This window comes from Mesoplodon mirus (genome assembly GCF_964341445.2).
Source record: "Mesoplodon mirus genome assembly, chromosome: 2".
In the NCBI taxonomy this organism is placed as follows: Eukaryota; Metazoa; Chordata; class Mammalia; order Artiodactyla; family Ziphiidae; genus Mesoplodon; species Mesoplodon mirus.
This window is the reverse complement of record NC_138977.1, coordinates 211,562,199-211,588,351: the sequence shown is the minus strand read 5'-3', so window position 1 is coordinate 211,588,351 and position 26,153 is coordinate 211,562,199. Positions and strand designations below refer to the sequence as shown.

Genomic DNA, 26,153 nt, shown 5'->3' with positions numbered 1-26,153 from the left:
GGGATACGGGTTCGTGCCCCGGTCTGGGAGGATCCCATATGCCGCGGAGCGGCTGGGCCCGTGAGCCATGGCCGCTGGGCCTGCGCATCCGGAGCCTGTGCTCCGCAACGGGAGAGGCCACAACAGTGAGAGGCCCGCATACCGCAAAAAGAAAAAAAAAAAAAAAAAAAAAAAAAAAAAATTAAGTGTGTTCTGATTATATTTACATTCTGGGACAGTAGTTACCATCTATATATATTAAAAAGCTTACTTGGTCCACATGGCTATAGGTAATCATAGCTGCAAATGTTTGGAAATACCCTTACAATGTATTAATCACAATATGTCCTATAATACAGTCTCAGCATTTCCCAAAATGTATTTCTACAACATCTAGTTCCATGGTCAAATAGGTTTAGAATAAAATGTGTTTCTGCTGTCTGACAGCAGAAATTATTAGTACTTTTAATATAATAATGTACTCTTTTTTTTTTTTGGCTGAGTTGTGTCTTCGTTGCTGTGCGTGGGCTTTCTCTAGTTGCAGCAAGCAGGGGCTACTCTTCGTTGTGGTGCACAGGCTTCTCATCAGGGTGGCTTCTCTTTTTGTGAAGCTTGGACTCTAGGCACGTGGGCTTCAGCAGTTGCAGCACACGGGCTCAGGAGTTGTGGCATGCAGGCCCTAGAGTATGTGGGCTTCAGTAGTTGTGGCACATGTGCTCAGCAGTTGCAGCTCGTAGGCTCTAGAGCACAGGCTCAGTAGTTGTGACTCACAGGCTTAGCTGCTCCGCAGCATGTGGGATCTTCCCAGACCAGCAATCAAACACATATCTCCTGCATTGGCAAGCGGATTCTTAACCTCTGCGCCACTAGGGAAGTACCTAGTATAATAATGTACTCTTGATGAAGAATATAATATACATGATTTCCCAATTTATTTGCATCAGAAAACCTTTTCTGAGGAATATCTGTATCTCATAGTTTCAAGTGAAAAGCACAAATATTTAACAGTAAATAAGGGTCACTGTTAGACAAATTAGAACACTGATAGAACTTTACAGAATTATTTTAAAATTTGATATTTAAAAAACACTGGATCAATAATTGGAGTAACAAACACTTAAAACTGAAATCTCCAATAATCTACCAGGCATTATAATTCTCTGTAAGGATATTAGAATGAGCTTTTGTATCTGGGGCTAACAAAGTAATATATTCAGTCATATAGGAATGGGGTGGAAAAAATATCTACCTTCTCTGAGCTGTCACCCTGCTCCTGCTAGTAGACAAAGGGTAGGTAAAACAGAACTGGGTCAAATGAATATATGTTCAAATCAGAGGACAGAAGAAAGCTTGCCCACTAGTATCAAGATTTTTCAAACATATTTCTTTTAATAGAGTCATTAAGTGAGGAAAATAATTGACATTTCCCTTGAAAACCAAGATGCCATTCAGAATACCAGATTATTCCAGAACTAACATGCATTATGTCAAGACTTAAAATAAAAAATTCTAGTGGTAGCAACTAAAGTACAAAAGTTCAATTTTCAGATTCAACTGAAAAAGGAATCAACATCTAAATAAACTAAAGAGCACTCTAATTCCTAACTAGAGGCATTAGTTTCTAGTCTCATTTTTAATGCTTTGTAATGTACAAGGCTTCAGAAATATAAATTAAGTAATACAATCAAACTCAAATGTTTGTGGTTTTTTTAACTAAAAATAATTTGATCTAAAAGAAACTCTGTAAATGAATTGTTTTCAACTTTCAGAAAACTACATCGCACATATTTTATTCCTTGTACTTTTTCTTTTCAACTGACAAAATAACTTTAATGACCTCTAAGGTTAACATTTAACTCTAAAGTCTATGTTTTTTTTTTTTTTTTTTTTTGCGGTATGCGGGCCTCTCACTGTTGTGGCCTCTCCCGTTGTGGAGCACAGGCTCCAGACGCGCAGGCTCAGCGGCCATGGCTCACGGGCCCAGCCGCTCCACGGCATGTGGCATCTTCCCGGACTGGGGCACAAACCCGTGTCCCCTGCATCAGCAGGCGGACTCTCAACCACTGCGCCACCAGGGAAGCCCTAAAGTCTATGATTTAACCACATAATGAAGGCTACTAACACTATATATATATATCTCCCTTGACATTCAAAAAAAACCTGCCATGTTAACTTTGGAATTCCTATCTACAAATACCATGGTAAATATAATTCCCGAAGATCATAAAGTACCACAAAACCAAAACAAAAGAAAGTAGATGTATACTTGAATCTCAATGAGAATACTGTATATGCAATGGAGTAACATATGAGCTAATGAATCAAAAGCTCATTCAGTGTGAGCGTGGGGTGGAGGTTTAAATTCAAACTCATACCTCTTGTAGTACCTAAGACTCAAACTCTTGCCCTAGCAAAACTTGACAAATTACTACATTACACTTTTTAAAGGACTGTATGAAAATCACCCATAATTTTTTAAGATACTGACCATTAAATCCACAAATGCCAAGGATTTTCTATACAGACATGCAGATTTCTTCAAGTTTGCTTGAATAATTCCTGTATCCACACTTTTATTTTAAATCTGTGGTCCATTTGCCCCAGGTCTTCCCTGCCTCACCCTAAAAGTACAAAATACAGCTAAGTTACCATCCTGCTATTTCCTGAATTCCACCTTAATTTTCTCCAAATATTATTAAGCCTATTTTTTTTTGGAGTATAGTTGCTTTACAATGTTGTGTTAGTTTCTGCTGTACAGCAAAGTGAATTAGCTATATATATATACTTATAACCCCTCTTTTTTGGATTTCCTTCCCATTTAGGTCACCAGCGAGCACTGAGTAGAGAGAGTTCCTTGTGCTATACAGTAGGTTCTCATTAGTTATCTATTTTATACATAGTAGGGTATATATGGAAATCCCAACCTCCCAATTCATCCCACCCACTCCCATTCCTTGTACTTTAAAAATTATCTTAATTCTGACAAAATTGGACCTACAGCCCTTATGATTTTTGGTTTAAAAATGGCAGGGTAAAAAATGATGTGACCTCTTGAAAAAATCTCAAAACTAAGAAAACAATGAGAAACAGAAATACAAACTACACTTTCATCCTTAAGCACACTAGGAGACATCCCTAACCACATATGTGAGAATGCAATGGGTTAAAGAGGGATGCTGGACGACGGTCTCAAGCAAGGGAGAAGGCTTGCAGCTTCAAATCTCAACATTATCATACCTCAGTTCTCTAAAGTACTTGGCATGGCCAGAAGGGCAAGGCCAACAATCCCTTGTTTGGCATATCGGAAGCTTTCACAGATTTCATTTTGCATCACTGAGACACAGGAGAATCAGAACTGAACAAGAAATCATAGAGTTTAAAAGGGTACATGTTTTCCCGGGGGTGGGGAAAAGACTATTGTACTTCAAGGATTCAAAGAGAATTCTTTGAGAATCTACACAAACTCACTGATACCTAAAAATGAACAGGAGAAGGAAGTCAATGGCAAAAACAGAAGATCAATATGTATACAGTCTTCAAGGTCAAAAAATCTGACCAAGAATTAATACTGAGTCTAACAATATAGTTCAGTATAAAAACAACAGTTAAATATTATTAAATATGTAAGAACTCAAGGAATATTGTTCCTGTGGACTGCTCTTGAAGAAAACACTAGTTTATAAAGTTCAATCATCCAGAAGACAAATAGAAAAACTATGACCTCCTGGGCCTCAGCACCACCCACCAGTGGCGTAACACCAAGTTTGGTACCCCGAGGTCCCACAGCCAGAGACCCCAGGACACAGCTCCATGTACCAGTAGGCCAGCACTGGCACCAGGACTCAGCCCCACTCACCAGTGGGCCAACATCAGTCCCAGAACTATTGTGGCCCCACAGCCAGAGACCCCAGGACACAGCTCCATGTACCAGTAGGCCAGCACTGGCACCAGGACTCAGCCCCACTCACCAGTGGGCCAACATCAGTCCCAGAACTATTGTGGCCCCACAGCCAGCCATGCAAAGACCCAGCCCACCCACCAACAGGCCAGGACCACCCCAGGACTCCTCTGGCCATGTAGCCAAATGTGCCAGGACCCAACCCCACCCACCAGCAGCCAGCAGCCTCCACAAAAGGCGGGGCCTGGCAACCAACTAGACTGGGGGCCAGCCATACCTGAGTGTGCCCATAGTAGGCAGCCCACCACAACATAAGCGCCGACAGAGCCCACAAAGAGGACACTCCTAGGACTTACAGCTCTGGTGACCAGAGGGGAGTGTGCTATTGGGATCCATAAGACATTTCCTATATAAAGCCACTATTCCAAGATCAGGAAATATAACCAATCTACTTAATACACAGAAATAAAAGTAGCAAATTAAGCAAAATGAGGGGGACAGAGGAATATATCCCAAATGAAGGAACAAGTTAAAACCCCAGAAGAACTAAGTGGAAGTATGGAATCTACCCAATAAAGAGTACAAGGTAATGATCTTAAAGATGTTCAGAGGGCTTCCCTGGTGGCGCAGTGGTTGAGAGTCTGCCTGCTGATGCAGGGGACATGGGTTCGTGCCCCGGTCCGGCAAGATCCCATATGCCGCAGAGTGGCTGGGCCCATGAGCCATGGCCGCTGAGCCTGCGCGTCCGGAGCCTGTGCTCCGCAATGGGAGAGGCCACAACAGTGAGAGGCCTGCATACAGAAAAAAAAAAAAAAAGATTTTCAAAGAACTCCAGAGAAGAATCGATAAACACAGTGAGAAGTTTAACAAAGAGTTAGAAAATATAAAGAGCAACCACAGTTGAATACGATAACTGAAATAACAAATATATTAGAAGGAATCAACAGTAGATTAGATGATTCAGAGGAATGGAGCAGTGAACTAAAGTCAGAGTAGCAGAAATCACTGAAGCTGAAAAGAAAAAAGAATAAAAAGAAATGAGGACAGTTTAAGAAACATCTAGGACAACATAAAGCATACTAACACTCACATTATAGGGATCTCAGAAGGGGGTGGGGGTTGGGGGTGGTGCAGAGAACATATTTGAGTACATAATAGTTGGAAACTTCCCTAACCTGGGAAAAGAAACAGACATCCAGGTCCAGAAAGCACAGACAGCCCCAAACAGGATCAACCAAAAGAGGACCACACCAAGACACATTGTAATTAAAATGGCAAAAATTAAAGATAAAGGGAGAATATTAAAAGCAGCAAGGGAAAAGCAACAATTTATGTACGAGGGAACTCTCATAAGACTACCAGCTGTTTTTCAGCAGAAATTCCACAAGCCAAAAGGGGATGGCATGATATAGTTAAAGAGATGAAAGAGTAAAACCTACAATGAAGAATACTCTACCCAACAAGGCTTTCATTCAGATTTGGAAGAGAGATCAAAAGTTTTACAGACAAGCAAAAGCTAAAAGAGTTCAACACCACAAAACCAGCTTTACAAGAAAGGTTAAACCCACAACTAGAAATATGAAAATTACAAAAGGAAAAGTCTCATTGGTAAAGGGAAATATACAATAAAGGTAGTAGATCAATAAAGTTTGTAGGAAGGTTAATAGACAAAAGTAGTAAAATCATCTATATCCACAATAAGTTAAGGGATATGTAAAACACAAAGATACAAAATATCTTACACCAACCAAAACAGTAAATGAGAGAGGGGGAGTAAAAATGGAGGGTTGATAAAATGCATTCAAACTTGAGATCAGAAACTTAAAGTACTCACACACATAGGTATAGATTGCTGTAATATAAACCTCATAGTAACTGCGAACTAAAAATCTACAACAGATACACACACAAAAAAGAGGAAAGTATCCAAACATAACACTAAGGATAGTCACCAAACCACAAAGGAGCAAAAGGAGGAACAAAAAGCACTACAAAAATAACCCAAAAACAAACAAAATGGCAACAGATACATACCTATCAATAAATACTTTTAATGTAAATGGACTAAATGCTCCAAACAAAAGACATAGAGTAGCTGAATGGATACAAAAACAAGACCCATATATATGCTGCCTACAAGAGACTCATTTCAGGTCTAAAGACACACACAGACTGAAAGCTAGGGAATGGAAAAAGGTATACCATACAAATGGAAAGTCAGGGTAGCAATATTTATATCAGACAAAATAGACTTTAAAACAAAGACTGTGAAGAGAGACAAAGGACATTACATGACGATAAAAGGGTGAATCCAAGAAGAAGCTATAGCAGCTATAAATACATATATGCACCCAACAAAAGAACAGCTAAATACATAAGGCAAATATTAATAGATATAAAGAAAAAAACTGACAGTAACACAGTAATAGTAAGGGACTTGAACACCCCACTTACATCAATGGACAGATCATCCAGACAGAAAAATCAATAAGGAAACACTGGCCTTAAATGACACATTTGACCAAATGGATTTAATAGCTACATAGAGAACATTCCACACAAAAAGCAGCAGAATACACACTCTTTTCAAGTACATATGGAACATTCTCTAGGATACATCACAAGCTAGGCCACAAAACAAGTCACAGTAAATTTAAGAAGAATAAAATCATATCAAGTTTTCCAATCACAAGGCTATGAGACTAGAAATCAACAACAAGGGAAAAAAACTGCAAAAAACACAAACACATGGAGGCTACACAATATGCTACTAAACAGTCAATGGATCATTGAAGAAATAAGGTGAAATAAATACCCAGAGACAAATGAAAATGAAAATACAATGAACCAAAATCTATGGGACACAGCAAAAGCAGTTCTCAGAGGGAAGCTTACAATGATACAAGCATACCTCAGGAAACATTAAAAATCTCAAATAAACAAGCTAAACTTACACCTAAAGGAATTAGAAGAAGAAATAACAAAACCCAATGTTAGCAAAAAAAAGAAATCATAAAGATCAGAGCAAAAATAAATGAAATAGAGACTAAAAAACAATAGAAAAGATCAATGAAACTAAAAGCGAGTTCTTGAAAAGAAAAACAAAATTGATAAGCATTTAGCCAGACTCATCAAAGAGAGGGCCCAAATAAATAAAATCAGAAATGAAAAAGAAGTTACAACTGACACCACAAAAATACAAAGGATCACAAGAGATTACTATGAACAAACATATACCAATAAAATGAACAACACAGAAAAAAAGGACAAATTCCTAGAAATGTGCAATCTCCCAAGACTGAATCAGGGAGAAACAGAAAATATGAACAGACTAATTACCAGAAATGAAATCAAATCATTAATCAAAAAATCCCCAACAAACAAAAGTCCAGGACCAGAGAGCTTCACGGGTGAATATTACCAAACATTTAGAGAAGAGATAATACATATCCTTCTAAAACTACCCCAAAAAATGGCAGAGGAAGGAATGTTTCCAAACTCATTCTATGAGGCCAGCCATCATTGATACCAAAACCAGACAAAAACACTGGGGAAAAAAAAAAAAGATTACACCCAATATCACTGATAAACAGAAGCAGAAATCCACAATGAATGAAATATTAGCAGACCAAATTCAACAACATATTAAAAAGATCATACACCATGATCAAGCGGGATTTCTCTCAGGGGTACAATGATGGTTCATTATCCACAAATCAATCAGTGTGATACACCATATTCAGAAATTAGGAACTAAAAATCATATGACCATCTCAATAAGATGCAAAAAAGCTTCTGACAAAATCCAACATCCATTTATGATAAAAACTCTCAACAAAGTGGGTACAGAGGAAACATATCCTAACATAATAAAGGCCATTATGACAACCCTAACATTATACTCAATGGTGAAAGCTGAAATCAGTTTTTCTAAGACCAGGAACAAGACTTGCTGCTTTTACTCACGTATTATAGGAAGTCCTAGCCACAACAATCAGAAAAGAAAAAGAAATAAAAGGAATCCAAATTGGAAAGGAAGTGGTGAAACTGTCACTGTTTGTAGATAACATGATATTATTCATAGAAAATCCTAAAGACACCATCAAAAAAACTACTAGAACCCATTAATGAATTCCATAAACCTGCAAGATACCCTATTTACAGACAGAAGTCTGTTGCGTTTCTATATACTAACTAAACTATCAGAAAGAGAAATTAAGAAAACAATCCCATTTACAACAGCATCAAAAAGAATAAAATAACCTGGGAATAAATCTAATTAATGTGGTAAAAAAAAGACCTGTACCCAGAAAACTATACGACTCTGATGAAAGAAACTAAAGATGATACAAACAGATGGAAAGATACACCATGCTCATGGACTGGAAGAATTAATATTTTTCCATACTACCCAAGGCAGATTCAACACAATTCCTATCAAAATACCAATGGCACTCTTCATAGAATTAGAATAAATAATTCTAAAATTTGTATGAAAACATAAAAGACCCCAAAAAGCCAAAACAATCTTAAGAAAGAAGAACAAAGCTGAAGGTATCATGCTACCTGATTTCAAACTATACTACAAAGCTACAGTCATCAAAACTGTATGGTACTGGCACAAAAACAGACACATAGATCAACGGGAGAGCTCAGAAATTACGCCCATGGACTTATGGTCAATTAGTCTACAACAAAGGAGGCAAGAATACACAGAGGGGGAAAAGACATACTCTTCCATAAATGGTGTTGGGAAAACTGGACAGCTACAAGCAGAAGAATCAAACTGGACTTTCTCAGACCATATACAAAAATAAATTTAAAATGGATTACAGACTTAAATATAAGACCTGAAAGCATAAAACTTTTACAAGAAAACAAGCAGTACACTCTTTGACACCGGTCTTAGAAGTATTTTTTTGTATATGTCTCCTCAGGCAAGGGAAACAAAAGCAAAAACAAACAAATGGGACTACATCAAACTAAAAGCTTTTGCATAGTGAAGGAGACTATCAATAGAATGAAAAGGCCACCTACTGAATGAGATTAGACATTTGCAAATGATATATCTGATAACGAGTTAATATCCAAAATATATAAAGAACTCATACAACTCAATGCCAATAAAACAAACAACCTAATTAAAATATGGGCAGAGAACGTGAATAGATATTTTTCCAAAGAAGACACAGATGGCCAACAGGTACATGAAAAGATATTCAATATCTTCAATCATCAGGAAAATGAAAATCAAAACCACAATGAGATATCACCTCACACCTGTCAGAATGGCTGTCATCAAAAAGACAACAAATAACGAGTGTAAGTGTTGGAGAGGATGTGGAGAAAAAGGAATCCTTGTGCACTGTCGGAGGAAATGTATATTGGTACAGCCACTATGGAAAACAGTATGCAGGTTCCTCAAAAAATTAAAAGTAGAACTACCATGTGATCCAACAATTCCACTCCTGGGTATTTACCCAAAGAAAACTAATTTGAAAAGATATATGCATCCCTATGTTCACTGCAACATTATTTATAATAGCCAAGATATGTAAAAAACCTAGGTGCCCATCAAATAGGTGAATGAATGTGGTATATACAATGGAATATCACTCAGTCTTAAAAAGAATGAAATCTTACCATTTATGACAACATGGATGGACCTAGAGAATATTATGCTAAGTGAAATAAGTCAGACAGAAAAAGACAAATACCATATGATTTCACTTATATATGAATCTAAGAAACAAAACAAATGAACAAACATAACACAACAGAAACAGAGTCATAGATACAGAGGACAGGTGGTTGCTTACAGGGGTGGAGGAGAAGAGAAATAGGTGAGGGAGATTAAGAGGTACAAACTTTCAGTTACGAATTAAATGAGTCACGGGTCTGAAATGTACAGTATGTACATTATAATGTACAGTACAATTACATAATATCTTTGTATGGTGACAGACGGTAGCTACACTTATCATGATGATTATTCTGAAATGTACAGAAATAGCAAATCACTATGTTGTGTACCAGAACTAACACAGTCCTGTAGGTCAATTATACTTCAAAAACAAACCAAAAAAACCTGAAAGAAAAATAGATCAGATTTGTGGTTACCATAGGGGGAGGGGAGATTAGATGAAGGCAGTCAAAAGATACAAACTTCCAGTTATAAGATAAACAAGTACTAGAGATGTAATGCACAGCATGATAAACATAATTAACACTGCTATATGTTACATATGAAAGTTGTTAAGAGAGTAAATACTAAGAGTTCTCATCACAGGAAAAGAAAGTTTTTCTATTTCTTTAATTTGTACAAATCTTTAATTCATATCTATATCAGATGATGGACGTTCACTATATCTATTATGGTAATCATTTTATGATGTACATAAGTCAAATCATTATGCTGTACACCTTAAACTTACACAGGGCTGTATGTCAACTATACCTTAATAAAACTGGAAGAAAAAAAGAAAAACTACTGACAAAAGGACCAGTTTTGAGCACAGATTCCATTTCATTATTGGCCTTAGACTTTTAAAAAAAGAGAGATGTTTATGGCTACAGAATATAATGTATATATTACAATCCCAACAATGTTGTTATATAACCAACAAAAACTGGAGAGGAAATGGACTGAGGTATGCTTACACCTTTATACTGTACTGCTTTATACCTTTAAGTATACTTCAATTGTTACAGCTCGATCTATGTCTTAATCTCTTAGCTATAAAAGATGAGGAAATACACATAAAGCTATAATAAATATAGATGAACTAAATATACTCATTAAAGCAAAAAGTCTGATAGTAGATCACAAAACAAAATATAACTATGCATACTAGATTCACCCCACCCCGCCCAAATTTGAAAGGATGAAAATGAAATACAGGCAGATTCTATATGTTCAAAATGACATAGGTGTTATATAGACACAAGGATATTCACTGTAACACTATATGTAACAATATATTCAAATAACCTAAATATCCATCACCAAAGGCCTGGTTACATAAATTACTTTTTATTCAGTGAAATATTATGTAATTATTTAAAAGAATGGGGCAACAACCATGTACTGGTATTAAACAATTGAGATAGTAAAGCATACTGGCTAACAGTAAGGACTCTGCAGACAGACTGCTGGAGTTCAACTTCCAGCTCCACAACTTATTACCATTTTACTTAAAGTTTCTATGCCTCAGTCTCTTCCTCTGTAAGAAGGGGATAAATAATATTATCACAACTCTCAAGGTTGTGATGAAGATTAATAATGAATACCAAAATGCTTTTTACAACAGGGCCTAGAACATACAAAGCATTGCATAAGTATTAGATTAGTTATCGTTAAGTGAGAAAAAACCCAGCTGTAGAACAGCATAGGAGGCTATCATTTATGAAAAAAATTAATATATTAATATATGCTTATATATGTATAAATTATCTGCAGAGGTACACACAAAACTGATAGTGGTTTCCTAGGAAGGGAAACCAGGCAGAAGAGGTTTCAGAGTGGGAGAGAGTTTTGCTTCCTATGTCTGTATCTTTTGGACTTTGTATCATAAGCATATACTGATCAGATAAAAATCAGTACCCTTAAAAATGTTAAGGAATCTAGGATGACTGAACACATGACACTTTTCTGATTAGTTCTCTGACTACCATGCCTAAGGTACGTTTACTCAGATCAAAGGTCATAAATAGCAAACTCTCAGAGACAAATGTATTTCTTCAAAGTACCTATGAAAGTTCAGATATTTAATATGTTACTACATAATATACAAAGGGTATTTATCTTTGGAGACAACACTATAAATACAAATGTTAAAAAGTGTTCAAAGCAATGTGCATATAAATAGCAAAACATTAGAAATAACCTACATGTACATCAGTAGTCTCAATAAATTATGATGCCACACAATGGAGTATCATTTAGACATTTAAAATGACAGCATACACATGCAGTATAAATTTATGTATACAATTATAACTCTGCTCATAAATGATAAACAGTAAATTATGGACTCTTTCTATACAAGAATACAGATATACTTCATTCCTTTTCATTGCTATAATTTGTGGTATGACTACACCATAATTTACTTAATCATTCTTGTATCAACTGACATTTAGGTTGCTTCTATTAGCCTTTTTTTTTTGGCCAGTACAAATAATGCTTCAACGAACATGAATCTTCATACACAGGAACCAGTATTTCCATAAAGCAGATTCCTGAAAGCAGACTGGTCAAATCTAATGTGCATTTTAAATATTTATGGGTAGTTCCAAACTGTTTTCTTCCAAAGAGATGGCATCAATTTATACTCTCCCAATATTGCCAATTATTATTTGTTCTCGTTTTTGTCAATCTGATGTATGAAAAATGATATATTACCTAATCTATATTTCCTTGATTAGTGAGGGTGAACAAATCTTTCCATTCTTTCACTATTTGTGGTATTCAGACAAAAAACAGACCATAGCTACACTATGTTTAACACACATTGTGGTTTAAATTTTTCTTAAAGTGCCAATATTTAATAATTGGGAGCTTCACATACAAATTCAGACCTCTACTTTTCATTTTAAAAAATTCAAAAAAAGTGGGCACCACTGGGTTAACATTTCTCAATGACAAAAAGCAACTGGTGCTAAATAGAAGTTGTGCCCACCCAGTGCTCTCCAACTCAACAATCTCATATATTAACCTTACTGAGTTCACTTATGTTACCTGTCTGATCTCCTGTAGGAATTTAAGTTTAGCACCCCATTACTATTGAGTTATTTGTTTACATACTAGTTATCAGAATTCTTCCAATGAAGGAGATATATATGTGTGTGTGTGTGTGTATACACACACACACACATATAAATACATGTAATTATAGATAATATTTTCTCTCGATTTTTTAACTTAATCATATTGTTCATAAATATATATATAAAATCTTAAAGTCTAAAAAACACCCATCTAATGATAGCAATGTTTACCCCTGGTTATTAGGATGGCTTTCACTTTTATTTATCTCTGTATTTTTTTTTAATATATACAATAAGCATTCCCTCCTCTTATAATCAGGGAGGGGAAAAAAGCTATGTTCGTTTTAGTTTGGTTATGTTCACTTTTAACCTGACAAAGGATAATAAAATGTATTTATAAAGAAAACCTGAATATATAATACAAGAGGAGCTCAACATAATCAAAGTCCATTTAAATTAGTCTACAACAGCTCATGAGGAACTAAATATATCCAATACTTCAGATTTGAATTGTAATGTACATTGTTTTTACAAGAGATATACAAAAGTACCTGGAGTGATCTGATTCACATTGAAGTTATAAACCAAGTTTTTGAATATTGGCAGTTCAGAAACCAGTCTTTCCCTCCAATTATGAATATTTCAATTTTTATAAATATAAAAACTATATTTTCGGGCTTCCCTGGTGGTGCAGTGGTTGAGAGTCTGCCTGCCGATGCAGGGGACAGGGGTTCGTGCCCCGGTCCGGGAAGATCCCACATGTCGCGGAGCGGCTAGGGCCGTGAGCCATGGCCGCTGAGCCTGCGCGTCCGGAGCCTGTGCTCCGCAACGGGAGAGGCCACAACAGTGAGAGGCCCGCGTACCGCAAAAAAAAAAAAACACTATATTTTCATCCAGTCAACATTTTATTTAATATATACTAAATGCTATGCACTGTGCAAGATGCTAAGTATGCAACAATAACAAGGCAAAGTCCTTACCTGTAAGCTCACCAACAAGTGGAAAAGGCAAAAACATAGTGTGGTAAGAGCTGTTGAAGCACAAAGAGAAGGCACTTAAACCAGCCTTGGAGTTTGGGGGACTCAGGCTTCTTCTTAAGAGATAACATCTAAGGAGGAATCAACTAAAAAGAGTGGGAGGGAGTCAGGAATCCTGGAGTCATCCTGACTCCTCTCTCTCCTTCAACTTTCATATCCTAACAATCACTAAATCCTACCCATTCTTCCCATAAAACTTCTCCTGACTCTTCAACTTCTCTTCATTCTCATTGCCACTACCCTGTTCCAGGGTACACTGAATACTCTCCTCTAAAAGTTTTGTAACTGGTCTCACAACATGCACTCCCCATCCTGTTCCTAACCTAACCACTACACTGTAATTAGAGTGATCATTCAAATATTCAAATCTAATCAAGCAACTGTCCAATTTAGAACACTTGGAGGGGAGAGTGGGTGGCCCCACAAACATAGCCCTCAGGATAATATCCAAAATTCTTAGCAATAACTACCAAGCCTTTCAAGATCTGGCCCCTGACTTCTCCTGCCATAACTCCAACATTCCCCACCTTGTCCTCTGGTCACGTGAACTTCTCTCAGATCCCATAGCAAGTCCTGCTATCTCTTGTCCTCAGGACTTTGCATGAGCTATTTCATTCGACCAGAAACAGGTTTACAGTTCTTCATTGAGCTAACTCCATGTATCCTTCAGATCTCGGTTCAGAAGTCAGGAAGCCTTTCTTGACTACTCAAAAGCCTTTCTGAATACTGCCTCTCCCCCTCTCTGTGCTCCCATTTAAAACTTCCCCTATTAGAATATTTTTCACACTGTATCATACTTGTCAGGTTAGTTGTCTGTCTCTCTCATTTCAAGTAGTCGGAAAACAGGGAGCCTTCTTTTTCACAGTTGTATCCTAATAGTTATAAATAATATCTGGCAGTTATATTTACTGAAAGAATTATAAATATTTGTTAACTTGGCTTTATCTACCCCACTAAATAGCAGCCTCCTTACAATTTTTACTCTAAAGTACTTTACAACTTCAAAGATATTATGAACTTTTTATTAAGCACTCAATAAACATGTATTAAACACTTGCTGAAGACAGTTGAACAATAAGCAAAGACAAAAACCTTGTCTCATTGCATAGTTTCCCTATACTCTACTTAAAATTAACTCTAAATCACTCAGATTTTTTAATGAATACCTAAAAATGGCAAGATTTCAACTATTTTCCTTTGTTTTTAAAGATCTGAAATGCTCCTTACTCTTTTTTTTTTTTTTTTTTTTTGCTGTACGCGGGCCTCTCACTGTTGTGGCCTCTCCTGTTGCGGAGCACAGGCTCCGGACGCGCAGGCTCAGTGGCCATGGCTCACGGGCCCAGCCGCTCCGCGGCATGTGGGATCCTCCCGGACCAGGGCACGAACCCGTATCCCCTGCATCGGCAGGCAGACTCCCAACCACTGCGCCACCAGGGAAGCCCCCCTCCTTACTCTTTTACGTAGTTTAAAGGACAATAAACTGCTTTCCCCTCCAAATCACATAAAGCTATATATTTTTGTAGTTCAAAAGTCAAAAAAGGAATCTTCAAAACTGGAAGACCAAAGATCAAGAAAGCACCCAAAATTAACATGTTCAAGGGAATGTTATTTTCAGAGAGAAATGGAAAAACACATCCTTAAACAACATGAGTGAACATAAGGTGAGAGTACTTTTCATGGAGGCTAAAGAAATAGCTGTAAATAAAGAAATAAAATGCTCTGTATTAGTCCATGTTAATTAGAATCATGCCAAGAGTGTACAACTCATAGCACCTCTAAATTCATTCATTCAGCTTTTCCCCCCTGTGGTAAAGAGGCAAGATGAAATAGTTTGGACTGATGTGGAGAAGGACTAAATTTTATATAGTAGCAAATACGTGAGAGTTTTTCAAGAAATCTGGTGTTCTTTCTCATGGGAAAGAATAAGACTTATTACGTAATTTTGATTCTGAGCAAACAGAAGTTTTAAGCAAAGAATTGAAAATTTCTGTTTACTGAACCTAAAAGTCAATCCATAATTGAGACTACAGCTCTCTTGTATAACACTTCAACTCACTATATATATATAAATTGCAAGATTCTCCAGCAAAAGAAAAGGCAGGGAGGTGGGGTAGAAGGGATTTAAATGTCTCAATATGATTAAGATATAATAATAAACATCAAATATCTTGAGCAAACTTTATCTGAAAAACTCTTATGCCACACGATCTCAAAAAAAGATTTGCCTGGTATTCCCAACATACACTTTACTCTTCATTTAACATGGGCTAATTGGCAATAAATCAAAAAGTTGGTTACCTAATCATCAGTGTAAAGCACAAGAGATAAAATGTAATTGCTATCAGATATTAGGTTATACGCACTAAGGTGACTACAGTATTCAAAAAGTATTTTCAACTTAAACAAATGATTTTCAGTACTTTTAAGCTAAAAATTAATTACATTTAACTGTTTTGTTTTTGTATGTATAAACCCACACATTCTTTCACTAGGTCTTATCTGATTATACATCCTTTCCATTACTCATTCTATAAACTATTTTTCAGAAACTGTCAGAAAAAAATATAAACAAAAAAAATTTACTACACATAACAAGATTAGAAGTGTGGTCTCAAGGTAGGTATCTTACATTTAAGAATCAGTATTTAGTAAGTTGCCATTATTATAAAACAAATGCCTTTCTCACATTCACATAGTCCATTTTTGAGATTATTTAGATGAAGACCATATGTTCAACTAATTATTTATCTAGTCGTCCTAATAGCTGTTAAAATAGGATTTACACCATGCATTTTGGGCCTTAAAAATATAATCTTGTTATCTCTGTATTGCATTTTTTAAAATATCCCAAAGCAAAAAATCTTCCTCATACAAGATCAAAAGAAAAACGTTGAGCAGCCAGGCCCAATTTAACTTAGGGTTAATAAAGAATTTCTCCCACCAGAAGCTACTCTAAATATTGAAAGGCATCCCTTGCTTATAGCTTTGAATATACATTAAAAAAAAACCCACACATTTATTTTTGTAATTTAACACATTAAATCTAACCAGTTCCCAACTGGTATGTACTATCTACTATTGTGTGACTATAATTGCAAAATATGATTCCCACCTACTTTACAGAAGCTGTGATGTAAAAAATTCTTACACCACAAAGATGTAAATCCCATTTAGTAATCTGCAGGTTGCAAGTGATATAGTACTTAAATTATGCCAGAAAGAAAAAAACATTATTTGGCCTTACTTAATTTCAATTACTCTCAGAAGTAACTCAAATATTATCAAATTGTTAGTTATAAAAACTGGATAATGGTATGGTCAGAAAAAAGATGTGTCAATTAATAAATTATTTTTAGACATGAATCTACATTTGCAGATCATTCATCTTTAAAGAATTTGAATATAATAAAATATAGCAAAACTTCAATTATATGAAACAATTTCAACTTTCTTTGATAAAACAAAAATCTTCAAGATCTTGCCACAGGATCATTATTATTATATCAATTATCACAGTGTGTGTGTATGGAAATGTCAGGCATAAGTGAGCTCCTGTTGATAAAAGGTCAGATAAGTTTTTTATATTTCTGTATGCAGATAATTAGTTATGCATTAAAGCGCTATTGACAGAACTGACTCTATAAAAATTATATAGCTGACTTTTTAGGCAAATTTATTGTCATTCCTTTTTCATATCACAAAAATCTTTAAACTGAAACATTTCACTGTAATATCCATTTGCTTGATATTATAATTAGTGTACATCAACTCAGTCCCTTTTTTAATTAACAAAATAAGCTGGTAAAAGTATGTTTTATCAAATGCCTTCACAATATACTATCCTGAACAATGGATATAAACTAGTAGATTTCATTCTTTATATTTAGTTTCTAATCAGTTTCAGTATCTGGTTCTCACAGTCTGACACAATGCTGCAACGTTTGGGTTGCACAACATTCTAGGGGAAATGTTTAAAATTATTACCACTGAAATATTTAAGTCCTGTACACAAGCATCATGGAAATGTTTACATCAGTTGTCAAACTTTTTAAATAAAAATATTAAATTTTGATAGAATTTTTTAATGTTTCTGCTTCAAAAATAGTGACTCCATTTATAAAAAGTCATTTTTCTCAAGCCCAAAAACAATTCTTGCTTTTCATGCCTTATTTGCAACCTAAAACATTACTACCTGATTTACGTCACTCACTCACTCACTGACCATCATTATACTTGATCACCTTTAGGTCCTTACTGCCCAAAGCCCAACACAGTCTCACATGTTTTGGAGCTTCAATACACTTTGTCCTTGTCCTAAATACTCATGTTCTGTGCATACTACTATAAGCTATTATATAACAGGAGGTGGGAAAAATTAAAAAATATTGCAGCACTACAAGCCATTTAACATGCTGAGTTTCCACAGTTGCTTAGTGGGTGTTCTGAAACTAGGCCATATTTCTCGTATTAAGAATTTCAAATCCCTACTTCCAAAGTACAGAAATAACTATTTTCTAGATTAAATCATAAAACCTTACTATGTTAAGCTCCCTGGTATATAAGCATCCCATTTCTATGAGTTTAAAACTGTAATTAACACATGGTAGATAAACCAATATTTGTTTTAGCAACAAATAAGAAATAACTAGCTCTTTTACCTATCCTTATAATACTCAGAGAATTCAACAGGTTACAAAACTAAGACAAAATGCAATTTATATGAACCAGAATTAAAGCCCTTCAGTGAAATATCAAATTCTTCATCCCAGAACATATAAAAAACAAAGTTGAATTAAATATAATCTATTTCAGGTCACCCAAGCAAAGAAGTAATTATGACCTGCAATCTAATTTTTCCAGTCCAGGTTACCAAGAAATACCAAAAATAAATAAATAAATTAAACTTACTCTCTTTAACAGTTTAAAAGTTGTGGAAATATTTATGTCATTTTGTCATATTGTTGCAACAGGTATGTTTTCATTCAAAACTGATGAAAACATGCTGTTACTCAATTTTACATATTTCATACCTCAGTACATAAAGAAACACATGGTAGGTATAAAACCGACAAACTTCAAGGCAGTAATATTATACTGCACTGATTCAGTACTTTCAGACAATTATTTGCTTCAACTTAGTTTTACTCAGTAAATACTTACAATATCTATTACGTTTCATCTCATTAAGCGAATCTTCCCAATAACAAAAGGTTAACACATTAAAATTCTTAATTGTATCATTTTAGATGGAAATCTTTCTGAAATATAATCCATGCTCCTGTGTCATCTTTAACAAAATTTACTAACAGCAATTAATCTCGTCATGATCTTACATCATTTTTGCTATACTGTTCTCGATATAAAACAAATGACATCTTAAAAAGATTTCAAATGTTTATCCCATAAATTTGCCTTAACCTGCTATATTCTTTTAAATGTGTTATATCTGCTTTTTAAGTATTTTACCCTTGCTCTTATTTTCAACTTTCATGTGGCCTCAAGGAGTACCCCAGTCCTTTTTACATTTGGTTAACAAACTTTTTTAAATTGTACATTATAAGAGTTTAGAGAGCCCTCAATTAAGACCTAGGGAATTCTAAGAGCAGGAAATGCGTTTAAGAGCAAAAGCACTATGACAACCCTTTGTCCTTTTCAGTGGCCTGTTTGGGGACCCTAGACTATTAACTTAAACTAATTTTCTATTAAGAGCCTACAAAGTCAAGACATTGTATACTGGAGAAATGGTAGTAAAGGCGGCAGACATACTTGATGCTCATCATGAAACTTACAGTCTAGCAAAAAAGACAAACACATCATTACAAAAATAATTTAGTGTTATAAAAAGGAAATACAGGTGTGGTAAGGGACCTTAAAACAGGAGAACCTAACTAGAGACCAAAGGCCTCCCAAAGGATATGATATGGAGGCCTGAAGGGCAATTAAAAGAAGTTAGCCAGGTGCAGAGAGCACGGGGTTGTATCCAAAGAGATGATACCAGAAATGTTTTAGTTTCCTAAAAAATAACCTTGAGATAAGTGAGATGTTATAATATTTATGAGGTAATTGCTAAAACGTGAACATTTAAAAAGGATTTCTCAGATTTCTATAATGAAAATAACAGGATCAAAACCAAAAAAAAAAAAACAAAAGCAATACGAGAATGTTTTAAAATGGGAGAACTATAGCATTTTGGAGGGAATGAAGTTTGGAATGACAAATAAGGTCCCTCATTGTGCCCTCAAATAAGTATTAAATCATACTATATGAAAAATTACTTAATATTCAAGTTCAGAGACATTTTAAATCATATAAAGCCATATAAAGACTTCTACCAGGATATAACTGCTGATCATACAGTCTGACTTACCTAAAGCAAACAGTGACACTTTGAAATAAGTATGAGAAGAGGTTGTTTTTTTGTTGTTGTTGTTGTTTTGTGGGTTTTTTGTGTTTTGGGGTTTTTTTTTTTTTGCGGTACGCAGGCCTCTCACTGTTGTGGCCTCTCCCGTTGCGGAGCACAGGCTCCGGACGCGCAGGCTCAGCGGCCATGGCTCACGGGCCCAGCGACTCCGCGGCATGTGGGATCTTCTCGGACCGGGGCACGAATCCGCGTCCCCTGCACTGGCAGGCAGATTCCCAACCACTGTGCCACCAGGGAAGCCCGAAGAGGTTGTTTTCAATGTTCTCAGAAGACTGCATTTTAAATGTTTGTATAATAAAACCTTACTGGGAGTTCTAAGGAAGGAAATTCATAAATGTTACCTTAACATGATGCATACATGCTGAGAAAAATATATTTAAATATGATTTTGAAACATTTTATCATTATCCAAGTTCTAATTCTCAGAATTATTCCACATTAGGCTGATACGTTCTTGTATTTAATTAAAATATTAATGGAAAATATACACAGTTAAAAGTTTTAAATAATAATTTGAAGCAGCTCCCCAACATTAATGGAGATCCATAGTTCAAGGCCCAAATTAAATGAGGTACACAAGACAGAACAATCTCTAAAAATGATAACTTTAATGAAAGTCTACTGTATCACTTAAAAGATTAGGTCATACATGGACTCCAAACTGTTATTCCCTGCAGTTCTCCAAATGGACCTTAACATCTCTAACTTCTATGCTTTTTCTACCCTCTACCTATCTAACTTATTCCTCAAGAGTTAGTTCAGGTTGTATCCTTCAGTAAGCATTGCTGGTTATACATGCAGTCTGAATCTTAACTCATCTGAGTTCTTCAGTGTATACTGCTATCAAAGTGCTTGTCACATTGTAAAACAATTTACTGTTTGTCCCGTTCATGCAACAAACCATGAACTTACTGAAAGCAGGAAACATAGTATATTTATTCCTGTTCCCTCACAGTATTGGACACACATGGCACTCAGTAGAAGGTCTATGACATTAGTGAGTATGAAACTAGTTAATAAGAAATATTTATAGAACAAAATTTTAAAGTTTACTTAAAGACTATCTGCAAAATTGTGGAAGTCCTGAAAGCAGGAAGGACTGTTGTACAACACAAAAGTGGACACTGAGAAAGCCCAAATTTAACTGATGAAACTAACTCAAAATTCTAGACATTGTGTCAGAAAAAATCATTTCCACTTTACCTCAAAGACATCAGAAAAACTAAAAGAAAAAAGATTTATCTGTCAACTGTGAAATTACTTAATTAAATTTTCAGGATTTATAAATAGTGTTTGAGGGCAAATAAAATGCTTAAATTGTGTGTTCAGAGTGCTATGAACATTAGAAGATAGACATGCCAAAATACTTCATAAAAGTCTTTCAGGTTCATTTCACATAGGGACCAATTATACCCTCTTTTAAGGTCACCTGTAATGTTTTAGCTTCAAGCAATATGTTCATTCTTTCCAATAAAAGAACCTTTACCTTTTACAGCATGAGCTACTTTTTGCAATCAGTTCTGATCTCTAGAAAAGTTGGAATGAGACATATAGTGTGAAATAATCTAATTAGTTCTTTAAATCTTGATAATGGGAATATCATACTTTCTCAAAAAGCACATATGTTACCAACATCTCAAAAGCTGAAGAGCCCTCTGTAATTAGAATACTCTTTTCACATGTTAGAACTTTGATCTGCTGAGTTAAAGATGATGTGCTAAAAAACTGGGAATCAGGAGAAAATGCCAAAGACAGAAGGAACATTAGTTTACCTTAAAATAATGCAGTTACATATTTTAGAACATAACTCAGTTTCTTAGACTTATGCATGCTCTTTTTTACCTGTACTGGTTGACAATTAGATTTCAGAACACTCTATAATATATCAAGTTCAAGCACACCATAGGTCACCTTGTAACTCAGAAATTTTTCATATTTTAAAAGTCAGTGTAGATAGTTAGAAAAATACAAACTTTATTACATTAACAGAAAAAAATATTTCCAGAAAGACCTACGGCACACAACTCTGATACAATGTAAAATTCAGAAGACAGGAATAGCAAATTTTACATATATATTCTTTAGCAGGTTAAAGATTTAACCTTAAATTATTAATTATAATATGCCTAATGTATAACATGTAATGCATGAAATGTAAGTCCAACAATAAGCAAAAATAGCAACCAATTTAGTATCTGCAGTGCTCATTTCTCAAAACACATAAAAGTACTTTACCACTCTGCTGCTAAATTACAGCCAATTTCTAATTCATCTGTAACAAAGTATTTACTAATTCCCCACTAGTCTTATACAACTTTGACATTTCTGTATCTAAGTTTCCTCTCCTAATTGATATCTTATAAACTAGTTCAAGAACACTTCCACCCCCCCACCCCCAAAAAAAGAACACTTCCACCAAGCCCAAGCTATAGACCTCAGAACTCACTGAAGGACTTGGGGTCAACTTGTTTTTCTGGGTTTTTTAATTGTTTTGGGGGTGTTTTGGCCTTGTTTGGAGTTTTTATTACTATAAGCATAGATTCTATGCTTTTTCATTCATGAATGATAGATGAATGATATAGTGAACTGAATCCTATAAAGATATAGTCTTTCATTTAATCTTCAACCTCCAAAAAAGTTCATCCTTATATCTGTATGTCAGGGTTTGTGTATTTTTTAGTAAAAAAACAACAGATTTTGATTTTTTTCTCATAAGATATATAAAATCTAAAAACTATTTACACTGTTTAAAGAACACGTCTTACAGAAATATTAAATTATACAACAAATACTGATAATCCAGCATATGTTTAAGACAAATATGAATGCAAGTTAACTGTCTGGATAACAAAGAATTTCAATATTATTCACGCTTCCCCTCAAAATCCATATAGGTAAACCAAGGCAAAAAAAATGCCAGCAGCTATTCAGAAGCCATCTATGAGCATTCCACATAGAATTCCAGTTTATATCTCTCTTGAACGTGGGACAAGCCCTGTCCCAAGTCACTGAAGAAACAATAATATTTAAAAAGTATAATTCCAGCAAGCATAACAAAAGAATTTATAATTTTAGTGTTCCTTTTGAAAAGTGGAATGTTTCAAATTTCTGACTGGTTTCTAGTTCACAAGTTGTTGTATGAGTCTTACTTGCTACAATTATCAAAACACAGCTCTGATCAACTTTCTGAATACAGTAGTTTAAAAACTAAAAAAAAAAAATCCATCTGCAAGTTATTAATGTATTTCTTAATATCACTCTTTAATCCACAATTCATAACAAATAAGAGAAAATCTTAAACACTTGAAAATTGTATTAACAATCAGAAACCAGAAAACAAGTGCCAACCTGAGATAAATGTTTTCTTCAAAAACTGAACAAACACTTTGGGAAAAGGAGTAACCTTAGAGATAGGCCAAGTCCACATCTCCAAACTGGCATTTCAAGAATACAGTTTTATATGTCAGCTTTATGTTACATTTAAGCCATGTGAAAGTTACAAAACTTAAGACAAAGCCTTTATTTCTCTGCCGTCTATTCTTAAATGCATATTCATAATTAAATAAAACTTTTACAGTGCACCTGATTTCCAAATTAGTATTTAAAAGATTTATCACATTCAGTCTAAGATCCTTATGCTGGGAATGGTCAGTTACATACTTATTCCTAATAATTCTTGTCACTGTCACATAGAAAACATCAACACTTGACAAATTCAAACTATGAACTAAGCTTACTGAATGTTACAAATTGTACCCAATAGCTACGTCTCTTCTAATACATATTAACAAACAGTTACAAGGGCTATGGCATGTAAAGCTGAGGGTAGAGGTTAGCAACTAATAGACTGAGGTTTTTAAAATTAAGACAATCTTTCAGTGTTGATGCTACATTTAGATAAAAAATTCTTAGTTACACAAGTGTACCCTAAGATTCTGAAAAACATAACAAAAAATAGTTTTAGATACAATTATCCATTACTCTGAGCAGATACGAGAAATTGCTGACATTTATGAAGAAGTGTACAAAACTACACAGGTGTAAGCTTAGATGTAGACTGTTGGTACTTATCATGAGGGAGGCAAATACTATACAGTCAACATCTGCAACCCGATTTTGCTTCAGCATCCCCAAAGACTTAGAAAACATTTTTTTGGGTAGGTTGCAAAACACTGCTTCCTCTTTTATTCTCATCACCCCCATTATGATACAAAGCAACAGACAAGAAAATCAAATCACCAGCTGTAAGGGTTGAAGGCTTAAACACACACACACACACACACACACACACACACACACACACTCAAAAGCATCTTCTTTTCAACTACCGAAACGGTATTCATTTCACCTGTTTGTACATCCATATTAACACAATTACACAAACCCTCTGTTGATTTTTTTAAAAAAAGGAGCAATTAATGGCTTGGCGTCATTATTCTTCTACCTAGGAAAGGGGGGGAGGGGGATGGTACAAAACAATGGATACTGAGGGGCTGGGGAAAAATCGTTTTGTCCTGAAGCCTCTACCATGGGGCGGGGTGGGGGGGAAGAAGAGTACTTTTCCTCTGTCCCTAAAACCTACCGCGGAAAGAGGTTGCCATTAGGCATGTCCAACAGAGCAGTCTTGGATGCCTACAACTCGCTTCACCAAGCCACACACCCAAAGCCGACTCACCACTCTTCAAGGAACGGAGAGGAGACGGGGAGAGCGCGGTGGGCTTTGGGGAAGGGGCGAGGAAAGACTCCACCCCGTAGCACTACTGCCGCGCCAGGGCCCCCGCCAACGATTCACACGCCCACGGGGCGCCCGGCAGCTTGGGCGCGGTGACCCCGGGAGCCCAGTGGAGCAGCACCGTCCTCCGTGCGCCCCCGGCCCCGGTTCTCGAGCCGGTTCAGTCCTCGCCCGGGCGCTGTCCTGGTCGCCCGCCGCCACCGCAGGCCCGGCCCCGGACGCTGTCAGCCGGCCGGCTCGCTCTCGGCGCTCGGCTGTGGGCCCCGCACGAGAGCCGGCTACTAGGGCCCGGCCCTCCCGGCGACAGCACCCAGGAAAGCGGCGGCGGCGGCGCCTCCCAGGGCCCCGGCCCCTCGGGCCTCGCCCCGGCCCCGCCGGCTCGCGCCTGTCAGGACGCTCGGGGCCTCCCCCTATCGACAGCCCGCCCGACCGCCCGACGGGCAGGAAGGAAGGCAGGAAGAACCGGCCAACAGGCACCCTCCCGCCTCAGCGGCCCCTAGTTACCGTCAGGAGCCGCGACTCCGCCATCCTCTTCGCTCGCCCTCCTTCCTCCTCCTCCTTGGAGGCGACTCTGCCCAACCGCCGCCCCCCGCCCGCCCCTCCCCCACTCGCCCCGCCCCGCCCGCCCGCCCGCCCCTATACACACTCTCGCTCCTACCGCCCCGCCCCACCCCTCCGGTGCAGGCCCATCAATCGCTGGGGAAGAAAAACAGGCGGAGCCAGGGCAACGGACGCTGCCCAATCAGAGTGAAGCACTGTCGCCAGCGACGCTACCCAATCAGAGTGAGGTATGGGCTCCAGCTTCCCTCTCTCCGCCCTTTTCCTTTCCTCCGCTCCTCAACGCGCTCTCTCCCGCCCACAGGGCGCCGCTGGCTAGCTGGGCCACAGAGAGAGCCTCCAGCTGGGTAGAGAGACAACTCTCAATCCGAAGTTACTGTTGACGCTAAGGCAGCCATAACTGATAATGGCAACGGGAGTTTCCGGGCCTCCCGTCTCCTGTGTGACGTAGTTTTCCCTTCGCCCAATCTCATAGTTGCCCTGGGCAACAGTTGAGCCGTCTGGGAAGAGATGCATCTGTAAGTAGGCCCAAAAGAGAACCAAAGGTGACCAGACATCCCATGTTAAACAAGTTAATTCATATTCCGGACTAGCTGCCCGGGTTCGGGGATAGAGGAAGCAGGTTTCCTGGCCCTTATTCTGCTGGGACGTCTGGTCACTTACTTAGGTGGACAAGAGTTTAGGGCTCCGGAATCCCCTGTCTTGCCCGGAAGTTGCCTTTGACACTTCTGAATGGGGTCATGGCAGAAGGATGGGAAT

The 26,153-nt window shown here is 36.9% G+C and overlaps 1 protein-coding gene across 5 annotated transcripts in view; it reads right to left on the bottom strand.

Moving 5' to 3' along the window:
• SHOC2 (SHOC2 leucine rich repeat scaffold protein) overlaps nt 1-25,425 on the bottom strand; it is a 102,511-nt gene extending 77,086 nt beyond the window's left edge. For 2 of the 5 annotated variants that reach the window (XM_082631782.1, XM_082631788.1), the window contains exon 1: nt 25,341-25,425. The gene's annotated coding sequence lies outside the window, so the exon portion shown is untranslated. Of the gene's footprint in view, nt 1-2,467; nt 2,601-20,050; nt 20,072-25,340 lie in introns of those variants that run through there. The other 3 variants (XM_082631785.1, XM_082631784.1, XM_082631787.1) reach the window with 3 other exon arrangements.
• Nucleotides 25,426-26,153: the final 728 nt, after the last annotated feature.